The sequence below is a fragment of the Cherax quadricarinatus genome, chromosome 26, assembly GCF_038502225.1.
Source record: "Cherax quadricarinatus isolate ZL_2023a chromosome 26, ASM3850222v1, whole genome shotgun sequence".
Taxonomy (NCBI): domain Eukaryota; kingdom Metazoa; phylum Arthropoda; class Malacostraca; order Decapoda; family Parastacidae; genus Cherax; species Cherax quadricarinatus.
In genome coordinates, this window is record NC_091317.1 from 40,030,386 (window position 1) to 40,042,726 (window position 12,341).

Here is a 12,341-nt window from a genome sequence, read left to right on the forward strand (position 1 = left end):
AGAAGTATTTTTTTAAGAGAGGGCGAGAGAGAGAGTGAGAGTGAAAGAGAGAGAGAGAGAGAGAGAGAGAGAGAGAGAGAGAGAGAGAGAGAGAGAGAGAGAGAGAGAGAGAGAGAGAGAGAGAGAGAGAGAGAGAGAGAGAATTCCAAGAAACAGTGTTTTCATACCATAAGAGAAACTATAACTTTTTTAGCGGCCGGTAAAGAAGGGAAAATTGAAAAGCAGGAATACAGAAGTATGCAGCGAAACATGTATTCTCAGGCTGTTTATCGCTACCTGCCTCTCGTGGTAAGGTCTTGCATGCGCTATATTCATGCCAGGGTATCACGCGTAAGGAGGAGGCGCCATGTTTCTATGTTCAACTTTGTTCAGTCTGCGCTCGGGCAACATTCGGTTCTCAGACTATGTTCAATTAATGTCCAATCTGTGTTTGGCCAATGTTCAGTCTGTGTTCAGTCAGTGTTTAGTCTGTCCAGCATGCATAGTGTGTCCTCAGTAAGACTAAGTAAAGCTTAAGTACACAATATGACTAGTCGTTTCACATTGAACCTAATTAAAAAAAAATTATATTGATAATACTTACCTATAAACAATGTGCAGATTCCAAAGCAAACTAGCACGACATAAAAGCTTGCCCATAAACCAAGTTAGAACTCTTCTATGCCAATAATACCAAGTGAAACACATGCCCACGATGGCACTATAGCCATTAAAGCTTTTGTGTACCAACAATACTGACTGAAACTTTTGTAATAACAACACTGGCAGAAACTTTTCTGTGATAACAACACTGACTGAAACTTTTGTAATAACAACACTGGCAGAAACTTTTCTGTGATAACAACACTGACTGAAACTTTTGTAATAACAACACTGGCAGAAACTTTTGTAATAACAACACTGGCAGAAACTTTTGTAATAACAACACTGGCAGAAACTTTTGTAATAACAACACTGGCAGAAACTTTTGTAATAACAACACTGGCAGAAACTTTTCTGTGATAACACCGAAACTTTTGTGTGATAACAACACTGACTGAAACTTTTGTAATAACAACACTGGCAGAAACTTTTGTAATAACAACACTGGCAGAAACTTTTGTAATAACAACACTGGCAGAAACTTTTCTGTGATAACACTGAAACTTTTGTGTGATAACAACGCTGACGGAAGTGAAGGGAGAGTATGAAGGGAAGGGAGAGTATGAAGGGAAGGGAGAGTATGAAGGGAAGGGAGAGTATGAAGGGAAGGGAGAGTATGAAGGGAAGGGAGAGTATGAAGGGAAGGGAGAGTATGAAGGGAAGGGAGAGTATGAAGAGAAGGGAGAGTATGAAGGGAAGGGAGAGTATGAAGGGAAGGGAGAGTATGAAGGGAAGGGAGAGTATGAAGGGAAGGGAGAGCATGAAGTGAAGGGAGAGTATGAAGGGAAGGGAGAGTATGAAGGGAAGGGAGAGTATGAAGGGAAGGGAGAGTATGAAGGGAAGGGAGAGTATGAAGGGAAGGGAGAGTATGAAGGGAAGGGAGAGTATGAAGGGAAGGGAGAGTATGAAGGGAAGGGAGAGTATGAAGGGAAGGGAGAGTATGAAGGGAAGGGAGAGTATGAAGGGAAGGGAGAGTATGAAGGGAAGGGAGAGTATGAAGGGAAGGGAGAGTATGAAGGGAAGGGAGAGTATGAAGGGAAGGGAGAGTATGAAGGGAAGGGAGAGTATGAAGGGAAGGGAGAGTATGAAGGGAAGGGAGAGTATGAAGGGAAGGGAGAGTATGAAGGGAAGGGAGAGTATGAAGGGAAGGGAGAGTATGAAGGGAAGGGAGAGTATGAAGGGAAGGGAGAGTATGAAGGGAAGGGAGAGTATGAAGGGAAGGGAGAGTATGAAGGGAAGGGAGAGTATGAAGGGAAGGGAGAGTATGAAGGGAAGGGAGAGTATGAAGGGAAGGGAGAGTATGAAGGGAAGGGAGAGTATGAAGGGAAGGGAGAGTATGAAGGGAAGGGAGAGTATGAAGGGAAGGGAGAGTATGAAGGGAAGGGAGAGTATGAAGCGAAGGGAGAGTATGAAGGGAAGGGAGAGTATGAAGGGAAGGGAGAGTATGAAGGGAAGGGAGAGTATGAAGGGAAGGGAGAGTATGAAGGGAAGGGAGAGTATGAAGTGAAGGGAGAGTATGAAGGGAAGGGAGAGTATGAAGGGAAGGGAGAGTATGAAGGGAAGGGAGAGTATGAAGGGAAGGGAGAGTATGAAGGGAAGGGAGAGTATGAAGGGAAGGGAGAGTATGAAGGGAAGGGAGAGTATGAAGGGAAGGGAGAGTATGAAGGGAAGGGAGAGTATGAAGGGAAGGGAGAGTATGAAGGGAAGGGAGAGTATGAAGGGAAGGGAGAGTATGAAGAGAAGGGAGAGTATGAAGGGAAGGGAGAGTATGAAGGGAAGGGAGAGTATGAAAGGGAGGAAGGGAAGAGTATGAAGGGAAGGGAGAGTAAGGGAAGGGAGAGTATGAAGGGAAGGGAGAGTATGAAGGGAAGGGAGAGTATGAAGGGAAGGGAGAGTATGAAGGGAAGGGAGAGTATGAAGGGAAGGGAGAGTATGGGAAGGGAGAGTATGAAGGAGAGGAAGGGAGAGTATGAAGGGAAGGGAGAGTATGAAGGGAAGGGAGAGTATGAAGGGAAGGGAGAGTATGAATGAAGGGAGAGTATGAAGGGAAGGGAGAGTATGAAGGGAAGGGAGAGTATGAAGGGAAGGGAGAGTATGAAGGGAAGGGAGAGTATGAAGAGAAGGGAGAGTATGAAGGGAAGGGAGAGTATGAAGGGAAGGGAGAGTATGAAGGGAAGGGAGAGTATGAAGTGAAGGGAGAGTATTAAGGGAAGGGAGAGTATGAAGTGAAGGGAGAGTATGAAGGGAAGGGAGAGTATGAAGGGAAGGGAGAGTATGAAGGGAAGGGAGAGTATGAAGGGAAGGGAGAGTATGAAGGGAAGGGAGAGTATGAAGGGAAGGGAGAGTATGAAGGGAAGGGAGAAGGGAGGAGTATGAAGGGAAGGGAGAGTATGAAGGGAAGGGAGAGTATGAAGGGAAGGGAGAGTATGAAGAGAAGGGAGAGTATGAAGGGAAGGGAGAGTATGAAGGGAAGGGAGAGTATGAAGGGAAGGGAGAGTATGAAGGGAAGGGAGAGTATGAAGGGAAGGGAGAGTATGAAGGGAAGGGAGAGTATGAATGAAGGGAAGGGAGAGTATGAAGGAAAGGGAGAGTATGAAGGGAAGGGAGAGTATGAAGGGAAGGGAGAGTATGAAGGGAAGGGAGAGTATGAAGGGAAGGGAGAGTATGAAGGGAAGGGAGAGTATGAAGGGAAGGGAGAGTATGAAGGGAAGGGAGAGTATGAAGGGAAGGGAGAGTATGAAGGGAAGGGAGAGTATGAAGGGAAGGGAGAGTATGAAGCGAAGGGAGAGTATGAAGGGAAGGGAGAGTATGAAGAGAAGGGAGAGTATGAAGGGAAGGGAGAGTATGAAGGGAAGGGAGAGTATGAAGGGAAGGGAGAGTATGAAGCGAAGGGAGAGTATGAAGGGAAGGGAGAGTATGAAGGGAAGGGAGAGTATGAAGGGAAGGGAGAGTATGAGACTATAAAATAAGTTAACGGAACAAAAATGTGAGACACGAGAGATAAATACTCATTTTGAAATTTTCTTGTTCATAATGTTATACAATAATATTATACAATAATATTATACAATAATGTTATACAATAATATTATACAATAATATTATACAATAATATTATACAATAATATTATACAATGGGTTCAAGTTGTTGAAGGAGACACAGTAGCAGCCACACTTGAATATGTTTTCTCAAGGAATGATAAGGTATTAATCACCTTTAATCAACACTAAGGGACTGATCATCCTTTATCTCGACTGATCTCCTGAAAATTAACTCTCCACTTTTTTCACTATCTTCAGTATGAGGTTAGTCTCTGTGTTCAACTGAAGAAGCCTGCTATATGGACGCAACTTATAATTAATAAAGATACCCAAGTTGCTGTATTTGTGTCTTATTCAGGAGGGTCTTATTCAGGAGGGTCTTATTCAGGAGGGTCTTATTCAGGAGGGTCTTATTCAGGAGGGTCTTATTCAGGAGGGTCTTATTCAGGAGGGTCTTATTCAGGAGGGTTTTATTCAGGAGGGTCTTATTCAGGAGGGTCTTATTCAGGAGGGTCTTATTCAGGAAGGTCTTATTCAGGAGGGTCTTATTCAGGAGGGTCTTATTCAGGAGGGTCTTATTCAGGAGGGTCTTATTCAGGAGGGTCTTATTCAGGAAGGTCTTATTCAGGAGGGTCTTATTCAGGAGGGTTTTATTCAGGAGGGTCTTATTCAGGAGGGTTTTATTCATGAGGGTCTTATTCAGGAGGGTCTTATTCAGGAGGGTCTTATTCAGAAGGGTATTCTTCCTAAGTGATGTGAATTTAAATCATCTATTTAGACAAGTTGTATCTGGCTCTCCTCACACGATGAGTACAGTAATATTACTTTGGTATAAAAGTGACGATATCGTCTTGTGCTGCCTTCACAATGTTTGAGGTTGTAATACTGGACACTGACCTAGCTGCATTGATCTAAATCAATTTCTTCGTGCTGAATCTCCACACATGGATTCGTTTTCTTACTTTGAGAAAATTAAGTTTACATATCTCTCTCTCTCTCTCTCTCTCTCTCTCTCTCTCTCTCTCTCTCTCTCTCTCTCTCTCTCTCTCTCTCTCTCTCTCTCTCTCTCTCTCTCTCTCTCTCTCTCTCTCTCTCTCTCTTGCGAAACACGTGTACGGTTGTTTGGTATATCTCTCTCTCTCTCTTTATTTACACAAAGGTTTTTTCAGGGATAGATTAAGAGTTCTTACCTTTATTTACAAGCTAAGAGCTGTTATCTACATCAGCTCATTTGAAAGCAATGTCAGGAAACAGAAAAAAAGTTGAAGCCATCCGTAGGTAAGCGGTTTCACTGGACCAGCTGAGTTTATGTCATGGATTTCGTTAAGTTATACGAACATGTTCCAGATTAGAGTCATTCTAGTCATGAATGATCTCAGATGAATTGATGTTCTTGAGAAGAGTGCAACCAGAGTGTAACTGGTATTTGCTGCCCGTCTTGTTGTGTAGAAGCTGTCTTCTCGCTGTCCACGGAGTGGAGCCGAGTGTGGTGCCTCAATAATATTTTCTTTGTACAAAGGCTCTGCTGAAATGACAGTAGTAACTATCCACGCCGATTACAGGCGTGATATAGCTGTAGGCTGGTGACTGACGTAACTGAAAGCAACGGACCTTACCTCTCTTGGATAAGTAAATGTCATTACAGTATAACTGTCTGTATATACATAGGATTCTGGGATGAGCTGAAGGTCATTGAAGTAGACATTCCATTACAATGGCCAAAGTACATTTCTCTGTGGAACACTCGCACCGATTGAGTGTCATGTTGACTTTGCCTCATTGAGAAATACTTTTAGAGATCTATCTTGAAGGTAATCATTAAGGAGGTAAAGTGAAGAGCCAGAGACTCCCAGTGCTTGCAGCTTTGCCAAAAGTCCCTGGTGCCATACTCGGTCGAAAGTGCCAGCAATGTTCAGTGCAACTACACAGCTGATCTTTGATTCGTCCGGCTACTGGTGCCATATAGTGGAGAGGTTAAACAGCAGATCAGCAACAGAGTGACCTTTTCTGAAGCCATGTTGACGGTCTCGAAGAAGCCAGTGGTAGTCGGAAAGTACTGTCATCTGTCGGTCATGAGACTATTGTCTCAAGAATCTTGCCAGTGATTGACAGGAGTGACACTGGTTTGCAGTTGTAAACAGGGACTACAGTTGCATTTTTCTACAGAGAAAGGCCCTTTACACTGTACTAGGCAGTGCTGATAGATGCGAGTTAGAGGTGATATTAACTGGTCTGCCTTTGCACTCAGCAGTTTTGGGTTCACGTTGTCTGGGCCCACGGGTTTTTTTCTTGGTCCAGTGATTTAAAGAGAAGTCACACTTTATCTTGCCTTATCGTCACCTCCGACAACTTTGATATAGTTTTTGCATCTTGGCAGCAAAGTGCGCAGCAAAGTGGTCAGCTTTCTCCTCTATGCTAGTAAAGACAATCCCAAGCCTGTCGATTTAGAGGTGTTAAAAATTTCATCAGGCAAATACCATGTAAGTCCTTGACTGAGAACCACCAGGTTTTTGGAGCCCTTCCTACCTGACGCCAGGTTTTCTTTTTGTGTCAGCCTTCCATGTAGAGATGGCCCACTTTTAGAATTCTTCCATTTGCCGACAGGCTTGCCGTGCAGGTTTCTATTGTAGATGGATATACCTTCTCCAAGCCAAACCAAGGTTGGTCTGAAGGCTTTGTCACATACTGCCGGTTAGGGATGTATTAGAGTTAGAGATTAACTATATGTTGATATGTCTAGTAAAGACATTCACTTGGTTATCAGCATCACCCTGGAGAAGAGCATTACAATAGGAGGCAGCGAGCTCAGAACAAAGGGCCGGCCATTTTCCTTTTTCCCACTGCCAGATTGTGTGTTGATTCTTCGCCTCGCTCTGATGGAATATTCAGTGCCGTAAAGACATCCTTGTGGTCAAATGATCCAACATAGACAAGAGGTTTGCAAGTGACTATTAAATAGATCACTCACTACTGGGTCGAGGGAGGAGCCAGAGATGTGAGGATGGAAGTCAGCAGAGTTTTTCAAGTCAAACATTACAAGATCATCAGAATCCTTCTGCATAAGATGTTGGTTAAAGTCACCAACAATTATAACATTTTTATATTTATGTTGCAGCGGAAGGGAGTCCATATTTTTCATCAGAAAGTTGATGGGATCAGCATGTTGCCACTACGGTTTCTACATTGGATATGATAGGACTGAGATACTAGCGTTAATGCACTAGTGATGGCAACATCAATGTGCTCGGTGTGTACACTTTTAGAAATGCATACGGTAACGATATGTATGTTTGTCTGTCCATCTGCCTACTCTCTCTCTCTCTCTCTCTCTCTCTCTCTCTCTCTCTCGTTGTCATTCCTGCGGGCTGTATCTCCAGTATGTTGTGTCTGTGTTACCTTCATCTTCGCTTAAATCTCTTTCTGCAATAACATCAGCATTTGTGTACCTAACTTTATACTTCCACTTGTCTCTGTTGGTAGTCCTGGGTGGTGGGGGGAGGACACACAGTAGTCCTGGGTGTGGGGGGAGGACACACAGTAGTACTGGGTGGTGGGGGGAGGACACACAGTAGTCCTGGGTGGTGGGGGGAGGACACACAGTAGTCCTGGGTGGTGGGGGGAGGACACACAGTAGTCCTGGGTGTGGGGGGAGGACACACAGTAGTCCTGGGTGGGGGGGGAGCACACACAGTAGTCCTGGGTGGTGGGGGGAGGACACACAGTAGTCCTGGGTGGTGGGGGGAGGACACACAGTAGTCCTGGGTGTGGGGGGAGGACACACAGTAGTCCTGGGTGGTGGGGGGAGGACACACAGTAGTCCTGGGTGGTGGGGGGAGGACACACAGTAGTCCTGGGTGGTGGGGAGAGGACACACAGTAGTCCTGGGTGGTGGGGGAGGACACACAGTAGTCCTGGGTGGTGGGGGGAGGACACACAGTAGTCCTGGGTGGTAAGGGGAGGACACACAGTAGTCCTGGGTGTGGGGGGAGGACACACAGTAGTCCTGGGTGGTGGAGGGAGGACACACAGAAGTCCTGGGTGGTGGGGGGAGGACACACAGTAGTCCTGGGTGTGGGGGGAGGACACACAGTAGTCCTGGGTGGTGGGGGGAGGACACACAGTAGTCCTGGGTGTGGGGGGAGGACACACTGTAGTCCTGGGTGGTGGGGGGAGGACACACAGTAGTCCTGGGTGGTTTGGGGAGGACACACAGTAGTCCTGGGTGGTGGGGGGAGGACACACAGTAGTCCTGGGTGGTGGGGGGAGGACACACAGTAGTCCTGGGTGTGGGGGAGGACACACAGAAGTCCTGGGTGGTGGGGGGAGGACACACAGTAGTCCTGGGTGTGGGGGGAGGACACACAGTAGTCCTGGGTGGTGGGGGGAGGACACACAGTAGTCGTGGGTGGTGGGGGGAGGACACACAGTAGTCCTGGGTGGTGGGGGAGGACACACAGTAGTCCTGGGTGTGGGGGAGGACACACAGTAGTCCTGGGTGTGGGGGGAGGACACACAGTAGTCCTGGGTAAGGGGGGAGGACGCACAGTAGTCCTGGGTGTGGGGGGAGGACACACAGTAGTCCTGGGTAAGGGGGGAGGACGCACAGTAGTCCTGGGTGTGGGGGAGGATACACAGTAGTCCTGGGTGTGGGGGAAGGACACACAGTAGTCCTGGGTGTGGGGGGAGGACACACAGTAGTCCTGGGTAAGGGGGGAGGACGCACAGTAGTCCTGGGTGGTGGGGGAGGACACACAGTAGTCCTGGGTAAAAGGGGAGGACACACAGTAGTCCTGGGTAAGGGGGGAGGACACACAGTAGTCCTGGGTAAGGGGGGAGGACGCACAGTAGTCCTGGGTGTGGGGGGAGGACGCACAGTAGTCCTGGATAAGGGGGGAGGACACACAGTAGTCCTGGGTGGTGGGGGGAGGACACACAGTAGTCCTGGGTGTGGGGGAGGACACACAGTAGTCCTGGGTGTGGGGGGAGGACACACAGTAGTCCTGGGTGTGGGGGGAGGACACACAGTAGTCCTGGGTGTGGGGGGAGGACACACAGTAGTCCTGGGTGAGGGGGGAGGACGCACACAAGTCCTGGGTGTGGGGGAGGACGCACAGTAGTCCTGGGTGTGGGCGGAGAACACACAGTAATCCTGGGGGTGGGGGGAGGACACACAGTAGTCCTGGGTGTCGGCGGATGGCACAAAGTACTACTGAGTGTGGGTGGAGGGCACACAGTAGTCCTGGGTGTGCGTGGAGGACACACAGTAGTCCTGGGTGTGATCAGAGGACACACGGTGGTCCTGGGTGTAAGCGGAGGACACACAGTAGTCCCGGGTGTGGGTGGAGGACACACAGTAGTCCTGAGTGTGGGCGAAGGATACACAGTAGTCCTGGGTGTGGATGGAGGACACACAGTAGTCCTGGGTGTGGGCGGAGGACACACAGTAGTCCTGGGTGTGGGTGGAGGACACACAGCAGTCCTGGGTGTGGGTGGAGGACACACAGTAGTCCTGACTGTGGGCGAAGGACACACAGTAGTCTTTGGTGTGGGCGGAGGACACACAGTAGTCCTGGGTGTGGGCGGAGGACATACAGTAGTCCTGGGTGTGGACGGATGACACACAGTAGTCCTGAGTGTGGGCGGAGGACACACAGTAGTCCTGGGTGTGGGTGGAGGACACACAGTAGTCCTGTGTGTGGGTGGAGGACACATAGTACTACTGAGTGTCGGCGGAGGACACACAGTAGTCCTGGGTGTGGGTGGAGGACACAGTAGTCCTGGGTGTGGGTGGAGGACACACAGTAATCCTGAGTGTGGGCGGAGGACACATAGTACTACTGAGTGTGGGCGGAGGACACATAGTACTACTGAGTGTGGGCGGAGGACACACAGTAGTCCTGGGTGTGGGTGGAGGACACACAGTTGTCCTGAGTGTGGGAGGAGGACACACAGTAGCCCTGGGTGTGGGTGGAGAACTCACAGTAGTCGTGAGTGTTGGCGGAGGACACACAGTACTACTGAGTGTGGGCGGAGGAAACACAGTAGTTCTGGGTGTGGGTGGAGGACACACAGTAGTCCTGAGTGTGGGTGGAGGACACAGTAGCCCTGGGTGTGGGTGGAGGACACACATTAGTCCTGAGTGTGGGGGGAGGACACACAGTAGTCCTGGGTGAGGGGGGAGGACGCACAGAAGTCCTGGGTGTGGGGGAGGACACAGTAGTCCTGGGTGTGGGGGGAGGACACACAGTAGTCCTGGGTGTGGGGGGAAGACACACAGTAGTCCTTGGTGAGGGGGGAGGACGCACAGTAGTCCTGGGTGTGGGCGGAGTACACACAGTAATCCTGGGTGTGGGGGGAGGACACACAGTAGTCCTGGGGGGGAGGACACACATTAGTCCTGGGTGAGGGGGGAGGACGCACAGAAGTCCTGGGTGTGGGGGGAGGATACACAGTAGTCCTGGGTGGTGGGGGAGGACACACAGTAGTCCTGGGTGGTGGGGGAAGGACACACAGTAGTCCTGGGTGTGGGGGGAGGACACACAGTAGAGTCCTGGGTGTGGGGGAGGACACACAGTAGTCCTGGGTGAGGGGGGAGGACGCACAGAAGTCCTGGGTGTGGGGGGAGGACACACAGTAGTCCTTGGTGTGGGAGAAGGACACACAGTAGTCCTGGGTGTGGGGGGAGGACACACAGTAGTCCTGGGTGAGGGGGAGGACGCACAGAAGTCCTGGGTGTGGGGGGAGGACACACAGTAGTACTGGGTGTGGGCGGAGAACACACAGTAGTCCTGGGTGTGGGTGGAGGACACACAGTAGTCCTTGGTGTGGGTGGAGGACACACAGTACTCCTGGGTGTGGGTGGAGGACACACAGTAGTCCTGGGTGTGGGCGTAGGACACACAGTAGTCCTGGGTGTGGGGGAGGACACACAGTAGTCCTGGGTGAGGGGGGAGGACGCACAGAAGTCCTGGGTGTGGGGAGAGGACACACAGTAGTCCTGGGTGTGGGCGGAGTACACACAGTAATCCTGGGTGTTGGGGGAGGACACACAGTAGTCCTGGGTGGGGGGAGGGCACACAGTAGTTCTGGGTGTGAGGGGAGGAACACAGTAGTCCTGGGTGTCGGTGGATGGCACAAAGTACTACTGAGTGTGGGTGGAGGGCACACAGTAGTCCTGGGTGTGCGTGGAGGACACACAGTAGTCCTGGGTGTGATCAGAGGACACACGGTGGTCCTGGGTGTAAGCGGAGGACACACAGTAGTCCCGGGTGTGGGTGGAGGACACACAGTAGTCCTGAGTGTGGGCGAAGGATACACAGTAGTCCTGGGTGTGGATGGAGGACACACAGTAGTCCTGGGTGTGGGCGGAGGACACACAGTAGTCCTGGGTGTGGGTGGAGGACACACAGCAGTCCTGGGTGTGGGTGGAGGACACACAGTAGTCCTGACTGTGGGCGAAGGACACACAGTAGTCTTTGGTGTGGGCGGAGGACACACAGTAGTCCTGGGTGTGGGCGGAGGACATACAGTAGTCCTGGGTGTGGACGGATGACACACAGTAGTCCTGAGTGTGGGCGGAGGACACACAGTAGTCCTGAGTGTGGGCGGAGGACACACAGTAGTCCTGTGTGTGGGTGGAGGACACATAGTACTACTGAGTGTCGGCGGAGGACACACAGTAGTCCTGGGTGTGGGTGGAGGACACACAGTAGTCCTGGGTGTGGGTGGAGGACACACAGTAATCCTGAGTGTGGGCGGAGGACACATAGTACTACTGAGTGTGGGCGGAGGACACACAGTAGTCCTGGGTGTGGGTGGAGGACACACAGTTGTCCTGAGTGTGGGAGGAGGACACACAGTAGCCCTGGGTGTGGGTGGAGAACACACAGTAGTCGTGAGTGTGGGCGGATGACACACAGTACTACTGAGTGTGGGCGGAGGGCACACAGTAGTTCTGGGTGTGGATATAGGACACACAGTAGTCCTGGGTGTGGGGAGAGGACACACAGTAGTCCTGGGTGTGGGGGGAGGACACACATTAGTCCTGGGTGTGGGGGAAGGACACACAGTAGTCCTGGGTGAGGGGGGAGGACGCACAGAAGTCCTGGGTGTGGGGGAGGACACAGTAGTCCTGGGTGGGGGGGGAGGACACACAGTAGTCCTGGGTGTGGGGGGAAGACACACAGTAGTCCTGGGTGAGGGGGGAGGACGCACAGTAGTCCTGGGTGTGGGCGGAGTACACACAGTAATCCTGGGTGTGGGGGGAGGACACACAGTAGTCCTGGGTGGGGGGAGGGCACACATTAGTCCTGGGTGAGGGGGGAGGACGCACAGAAGTCCTGGGTGTGGGGGGAGGACACACAGTAGTCCTGGGTGGTGGGGGAGGACACACAGTAGTCCTGGGTGGGGGGGGAGGACACACAGTAGTCCTGGGTGGTGGGGGGAGAACACACAGTAATCCTGGGTGTGGGGGGAAGACACACAGTAGTCCTGGGTGAGGGGAGGGCACACAGTAGTTCTGGCTGAGGGGGGAGGACACACAGTAGTCCTGGGTGTCGGCGGATGGCACAAAGTACTACTGAGTGTGGTTGGAGGGCACACAGTAGTCCTGGGTGTGCGTGGAGGACACACAGTAGTCCTGGGTGTGATCAGAGGAC